Source organism: Macaca fascicularis, chromosome 10 (assembly GCF_037993035.2).
Source record: "Macaca fascicularis isolate 582-1 chromosome 10, T2T-MFA8v1.1".
NCBI lineage: Eukaryota > Metazoa > Chordata > Mammalia > Primates > Cercopithecidae > Macaca > Macaca fascicularis.
In genome coordinates, this window is record NC_088384.1 from 65,694,998 (window position 1) to 65,703,034 (window position 8,037).

Consider the following 8,037-nt stretch of genomic DNA (forward strand, 5'->3'; position numbering starts at 1 on the left):
AGTGATCAAAGTTAATGTCACAAATTGTGGACAAATTGGCATCTTGTTGTTCCTCCTGATATGATGCCCTGAGAAGGAAGCAACAGCATCTGTATAATATGCCTGCCAACAATATTTATGCTAAATCTAATCCTGAGGTGCAATCAGATAAATCCAGGCCTAAGTACACTCCATAAAACTCTTCAAAATGCCAATGTCATGAGAGACCACAAAAAGGCTGGAGATCTGTTCTGGATTCAAGAGACATGACTGGGAAACGATACATGACCCTTGATTCCATTCTGGATCAAGACAAAATCTGTTAAGTACAGACAGTCCACAACTTACAATTGTTCAACTTACAATTTTTCAGTTTTACAATGATGCAAAAGTGATAGGCATTCAGTGGAAACCGTACTGTGAGAATCCATACCATTCTGTTTTTCACTTTCAGTACAGTATTTCATACATTACATGACATATCTAACACTTTATTATAAAATAGGCTTTCTGTTGGATAATTTTGTCCAACTGCAGGTTAATGTAAGTGTTCTGAGCACATTTAATGTAGGCAAAGCTGTTACAATATTCAGCAGATTCAGTGTATTAAATGCATTTTTACTTACTTTTTTCAACTTATGATGGGTTTATTGGGATGTAATCTCATTTTAAGTCAAGAAGTGTCTTTATTCAATGACTTGATATGAATTTTGTATTAGAAAATTGTATTTTAGCAATTCCCAAGTGTACTGATTATATTATGCTTACGTAAGGGTGTGCTTTTTTTCTTAAGAGACACATGCCGAAGTATTTAGTCATCAAGTGTTACGATGTCTATAGATAACTCCAGTTTGATAAAAACTAACAGATGTGGCAAAATGTTAACACTGGGTGGACCTACATTGGGTGAAGCACTTACAAGCTCACATTGCACTAGTTCCTACAATTTTTTCAAAGGCTATTTTTTTTTCTAAAGAAAAATAAAGGAGAGAAAAAAACTGATGAGGAAGCCTAGTATTGGCAAGGTCGTGGGGCACTGGAAATTCTCCTGTATAGCTGGTGGGAGTGTGAGCCGGCACATGCTGCCTGGAGGGAAGCCAGGCACACAGTAAAGCATAAATTGAGCATACACTTTGACCCACAAACCCCACACCCTACTACTTTCAAATTAACTTAGAGAGAACTCACTGAGGTGCAAAGATGTATATGCCATAAAGTTTCACTGCAATCTTATTTTTTATACCAGAAAAGTAGGAAATAGCTTAATGTCCATCAACGGAAAACTGGTAAGTAAATTATGCTTCATTTCTAGCCTACTGGTCAAGAGCCTGGGCTCTGAGGTCAGATACCCTGGCAATGCTGATCGATTTTCTTGTGCCACAGCCTCTTCATCTGCTTAATGGGCATAATACAAACTCCTGTTCGGTAGAGTTGTTATGAGATTATGCAAGATCATGCATGTGCCTGGCATGTAGCAGGTATCAAATCAATATTACATACCATTAGCTTTATGCAATTGATTAAAAAAAAAAAACTATAAGGCCAGCCTTTGTTTATTGACCTGGAAAGATGCTTCTGTCATAGTGTTGAATGAAAAAGCAGGCTATGGGATAGAAGAGCACAAGGTCTGATTGCACTTATGTGAAAGTGCATTTTTAATTTCCATTTGGATATATTTGTAGCAAGATGTCTGGAAGACTGGCCACCTAAAGCATTAATAATGGTTCCCTAAGGTGAGGACGCTTCCAATCTTTCATTTTCTTCTTTGTACATTTCTATATTGTTTGTTTTTTCTTTTTTTCTCACAACACATGTAACAGTTTTACAATCAGATTCTTTTTAATTGTGAAAATATTAATAAATCAGATCCATAGATCTTGCCTGCTCAGACCTGACTTTGTCTGAGGGGTTGACCAGACGCCCTGCTGATTGATTCCCCAGAGGCTACTCCCTTATCTTTGGCACAAGTTACTGTCCCCTTTTCTCAGCCTGAGTGTTCTCTCTGCCAGGCATGCCGGAGGCATTTACATGTTCAGCTGTTTGTTCTCTCCACGGGATTATGTTTTCCCCACATTTCTACCTCATTTTCACGCAGCCTACAGCGTGTGTGTGAAGTGTGTGTTTGGCTTAGGGGATGACAACACACCTGCAGAGGATTCACTGAAGCCTATCTTGGGTGGCACTCAGCTCTTTTCTGGGTGTTTTCTAAAGGCATCCACATTGTCCCGCAGAAATCCAGTTTGCAGCACCATTTCCTCCCCAAGCCCGGTTTTCTGCAGCCTGGACCCTCACCAAGGTGCCAGGATCGAGCTGACCACGAGATGGCAGTCTTTCCTCGCATCAGGGTGGCCGAAGCCTGCATCCCCAGACCTGTGTGCTTCTGAATCCAGCTTCTGTGCTGCCCGAAGCAATTTCAGCAGAGATTATTTACTAAAGAGACCTTCACTAAAGAAGAGAACAGTAGGATTAAATATTAGGAAACAGAAGAACTCGAAGAAGAAAATACAATTTCCCAACGTCACATGCTCACCCATCCTTCTCCTCTTCAACAAAAGTCGCAACAGTTTTGTGTCCATTTGCAGTCTGGCGTAGAATTAGAATTGCCAAGCATCCCAGTGAGGTCTGAATCCACATTCCTTTATTTCTTTGTGCCACTCAAAGCCAGATATTGATGTCTGAAAACAAGATACATAAGCTTCATTATTTAAGTGTCTCTTCCTTAAACAAGACCGCTTTAATACTTAACAAGGTAGGGAAGCTACATAATTTAAAATCTATGCGACAAGAAATAAGAAATTATTTGTAGCGGGCTCCACTTTTACACCCACCAACAAAGAAAGACATTCACAATTTTTTGCCTTCCCAGGGCCCCAAAATACAACACAGGCCTGTTCTCCTGCTCCGGGCAGAAGCCGCAGCTGAAACTGTTCTTTATCAGCTTTTCTTTCTCAATATTTACCAACCAATAAATCTTTTTTCCCCGAAGACAACTGACATTCGAATCCTGTTCATGTGGATGCTTGTTATCCAAATAATATTAAATAAACTGCTTCATTTTCCACTGAAAAAGTATTAAGATGGATTTTTGTTTCTTTGCTGGTCAATATTGAAGAAGAGAGGGGCTGCTCTCATCCATGGGAAGGGCAGCTGCCTGCCTGCAACGAGCACATCTCGATCTCCGAGCCTCCTGCAGAGGTGCCTCCTCTCTGTCCTGTCCTGGGGCCATGAAAGCTCATTGTCAGGCTCCCACAGTCCCTGCTCTGTGGCACCAGCAGGGTCGAGCCTGTCTGTACCATTGTCACGGTCATAACTGAGGACTCCATAGAATGTCGCCAGAGCTGCAGGAGTATTTTGCCCATTTTCCAAAGTGGGATAAGTCAGTCTTTTGAGAAAAATTCCAATTCTGTTGTTCCACAAGCCAATTCCAGCTTCCTTTTTTTATTATTATTATTTTTATTTTTAGACAAGGTCTCACTCCATCACCCAGACTGGAGTGCAGTTGCGTGATCACGTCTCACTACAATCCCAGGTGATCTTCCCACCTCAGCCTCTCAGGTAGCTTGGGATTACAGGCACACACCTCCATGCCCAGCTAATTTTTTATATTTTTTGTAGAGATGGGCTTTCACCATGTTGCCCAGGCTGGTCTTGAACTCCTGGGCTCAAGCAATCCTCCTGCCTCAGCCTCCCGAAGTGCTGGGATTCCAAGCATGAGCCAGGGTGCCCAGCTCAACTCCTGCTCTTTCCTGTCAGAAGAGTGTGTGGTACCAATGGTCACAGAGCTGGCCAGAGGGTCAGGAAGGAGGAGGTCTGGGCTAGCTCTTCTGCTGACTTTCTGGGAGGACCAGCAATGAGACTTGCATTTCTGGGCCTCAGTTTCTCCATTCATACAACGAAATGTTGGACCTGACTTTCTTTTAAACCTTCCCGTAATGCTACTTATCAAGGACCTGAAATAAAGGAGGAGGCTTTGGAGCTGGCTTGATCTTAGTGGAAATTAAACATCTGAGTCCCTAAAGAAAATTCTAGGGAAGAAAAAAAGAAAAGCTCTTGAAGATTAATAGTAGCAGATAATATTGACGTGGAGATGTCTCTGTCCTAGGTACCATTCTAAAGGTTTGGTCATATGATTTAATTTAACTCCGACAATACCCCCCTATTCTTATACCCACTTGACACTCAAGGGAGCTGAAGCACTGAGGGATGCATGACTTCCCCAGGGATCACATCGCTTGGAAGGATCGGAAGAATGGGAAGCCAGGTGGCTTGGTTTCAGGGTTCATTCTCTTAACTTCCTAACCCCACAGCTGGCAGCAAGCCCAGGAAACCTCTGAGGGTTGCCGCAGCCTGGTGGGTTGTGGGGTGGAGCTGTAGCTGGAGGCTCTGGCAGTTGGAGTCATGGGCCCTGGCCTTGAGCACTACTCTGTGAGTGCTCTTGTCTCTTTCTCTTATCTTTATTTGGCCTTTACTCAGATAGACATTGCCAGGGGTGATAGTCATGCTCATCAGTGTACCCGGATTTCTGACATGATTTTATTACTACATAAATAAGACATGAGTAATGTTTCCTCATTTAAAAAAAAAAAAAAAACTCCAAGAATTACAAGTAAGGATAAAAATCCCCTTTGAGCACCACCGCTCTCGGATTCCCTCCTCTCCTACTACAGGAGATACTGTCCTCATTTTGGATGGTGAACTACAAATTATTTTCTATGAGGTATGTACCCTTAGAAAACCGGTGGTCACGCTTTATAGTGTATGAGGTTCTGTTTCCTTCAGCAATGCTATCGCGCTGCGTGTATTATCTGGAAATCACTTTCCTCGGTCAGCAGTACATCTTGAGACCCTTCCATGTTCTCACTTACAGATATGTCTCGTGCTTTTTACCACCAGAGAGTATCCCATTGTGTGAATGAATCTGAGTTTATCTGTCCATCCCCCTTTTGATGGTTATTTAGGGTATTTCTAAATTTGTATTTTTCCAGAAATTGCCATAACGTATGTCCTTTCACATACTGCCTCGACCATGTGTACAAATATTCGTTTGGTCTAAATGATGAAAGTGAAATTGCTGGGTATCATCATATTTTATTAAACTGGCATAAATGTCATATGAGATTTTTATGAATGCTCCCCCCAAAAATGTTGGGATTTGAAACTCTGTAATAACGCCAAACTGCTCTAAGTGGTAACAAAACATGAGCAAGACTTGAGGGCCACGAGATGCAATAATGGTAAGAAACGACATGGTGATGCCTCTGAATTGTAAGGCTATGCTTTTCCCTTCCACCCAAGAGAGCACAGCAGAATGCAAGACAGGTGAAAATGACATGAATCATGAAAACTCTTAAATGCATTAGAATTGGAAATTTTTAAGTAACATACTTGCAAACATGGCCGAGATCTGCTGTGATTTACCTGCAGGGTCTGTCCTTCTGCACAACCCATGCTGCCAACCAGGAGCTATTCTGTCCCCACCAACTCAATGAGGCAGCAACCGGTTCTGTACATGAAGATTCCAAGGGATCCCAGATGACATGTTAGAACAGACACTATCCAAGAAGGAAAGGACATATCTGTCAGTCATGCTACAAGTGTCATGCCACCGTGGAAGTTGATTGCTAGATACTGGGCTGGCATACACCACATACACATACACATACACACACACACACACACACACCCTGAAGCATCCTCAGAATTCTTGCAACTCCAAGGTTCAAACGTCCAAGAATACCATGGGGTGAGGACTGTGTGCTTGGCCAGGCTCTTTGGAGCCTACTTGGTGTCTCTGAAGGACTGGAAATAGAATCTGCTTTTAATTAAGGGAGCCCTAATACCAGTCTCTGCCAGAATGCCAGAAGTTACAAATCCACGTGCCCTGTCCACCCTCTCTCCAGTGGAGACTCTTATCTGATCTTAAGATCAACCTCAGGCTAAAAAACAAAGAGTGAACAAAGTCAGTCTGTATGGAATCCTAACATTCTCTGTCTTGGCACTTCCCCTGCTGAAGACAGCCCACTTCTCTTACTTCTTACACCTGGGTCCCACAGATTTGATGGCTTTTTTCCTTCGCACCTTTCCCATTCCAACCCTGCCTTCCTGAAAATAGCTTCTGTTTGCCTGTGCTAGTTAGTGGGTGGTCCTGGGCACCTGAGCTGGTGCACTGAGGATTTGTGCTGATCTGCAGTGAGATCGGTGGAGATTTGGAGGGCAACCACTTAGAGACTTTGATACCTAATTAAGCAGAGTAACTTTAGGTCTCTTAAATCTAATAATAATTTTAGGCTTGAATTTTAGTGTATATTTTTATTTCATTTTCTTAGTAATTCATTGTTATTGCATTGTATTTTTATTTTTACTGTTTTAGAGACAGAGTCACTCTGTAGCCCAGGTTGAAGTGCAGGGTTGCCATCATAGCTCACTGCAGTCTCAAACTCCTGGTCTCAAGTGATCCCCTCTCCTTGGCCTCCAAAGCACTGGCATTACAGGAATAAGCCACCACACTCAGCCTGTTATTGTATTTTATGAAAATGCTCACCTATGGTAGATTGGAAATGCTTTTAAACATGTATTTTTAAGTCAAGATGTCCTCTCTCTGTCTCTTAACTTTCCATGACTTGACTAGCAGGCACATTCAAGTAACTTCATGTAGCATGAAGCAGATGGAACAGGCGACTCTCCATTCTAGAGATCCCTGGCTGTAAGGGGCTGTCCCCTTTGCTAGTGTGGGAGGTCAGTGTGCCTTGCAGAATGAACCATACGGATTCAAAGACTAATCCCAAATGTGCCAGGATTTTCACTTTCATTTCATTAGACTTTCTAAGCCCAAGGAAAGTGTTGTTTATGCTGAATGGCTGTGTTCCCCACACCTGGTAGAAAAGAAGCCAAGTTCATGAAAAGGCAGGACAGCAGGTGGTTCGTATGATCATGTGTTTAGATAAAGCCACCTGCCTGTAAAGAGGCACCTCGGATCCTTTGGATGTTTCCTCTCCAGTGTTCCGAGAGGAGTGCAATTTTTTAAAAGTCCACATGTGAAGACTTTGCCTTTTGAATAAGGCCTCCAAGAGTAACCAAGATTTCCCAAGGTTTGTCTCAGCCCTTAAGGGCAAACATGATCAAACATTTGCTTGAACTGATGCTCCAATTGTCTGTTGCTGGGTACCAAACCTCCACAAAACTTGGTGGCTTAAGCCAACAGCAAGTTTGTTTGGTTCCTGAAGATGCCATTTGCATAGGGCTCTGTAGGAAGAGTGCATCTCCGCTCTACCAGGCATCAGCTGGGCAGCCCAAAGGCTGGAATGGAGTCATCAGAAAGCCCCTCGATCATGGCTGGTGCCAGCCCTGGGGAGATGCAAACAGCTGGGGCTGGAGCAGCAGGGGCTCATCCCTGACCTCAGCATCTCTCTCTGTCCTTGTGTGGTCTCTCCACATGGTCTCTCCAGCACAGCACCTTCAGGACAGTTGGACTTCCCATGTGTGCCAGGCTCCCAAGGCACTTGACCCAAAGAGAGAGCCATGAGGAAACACTACCACCTTCCATGGCATAGCCCCAAGGTCACACATTCTATTCACCAAGGTAGTCAACAAAGTCCTACCCTGGTGCAAGGGGAGGGAAACAGACTCCACCTCTTGGTTGAAATGAGGCAAGGTCCTGGAAGAGCATGTGGAACAAAAATACTGATGCAACTGCCTTTAAAAAATACAGTCAATCACCACAGATACACAGCTACAGAAGAAAAATGTGCAAGCAGTTCACTCAGAGTGTCGAGCAAGGCTAGGTGTGAAGGTGCTCGAGTGGCGGTCATCTCTGTTTCTCCAGCTTTGATGCCTGTGGTGGCCCAGATGTAGCTGAGAATCCCCCAACCCCTGTGGTCATGGCAGGCACTTGAAGCCACCTCTTCAAAGAAGAATGAATTGATGGGACCCTTTGCTCTTTCCCACACATTCCACATGCATGTCTGGAGTCAGAGTCATTGTCTGTGGCTCTGATACCAAGCCCAGCTAAAGTGTTCCACCCTGATCTGGTGGAGTTATCCAGATCAAGAGCCTCTGCCT

At 43.5% G+C, this 8,037-nt stretch overlaps 1 long non-coding RNA gene across 1 annotated transcript; it reads right to left on the reverse strand.

Annotated features, from left to right (window-relative positions):
- Nucleotides 1-1,762: 1,762 nt before the first annotated feature.
- LOC102132741 (uncharacterized) lies at nt 1,763-5,531 on the reverse strand. The gene is made up of 3 exons (XR_010578548.2): nt 5,398-5,531; nt 2,510-2,654; nt 1,763-2,424 (listed from the first exon to the last, which is right to left on the reverse strand). It is a non-coding gene; the product is annotated as an uncharacterized lncRNA (long non-coding RNA).
- Between the last annotated feature and the right edge of the window lie 2,506 nt (nt 5,532-8,037).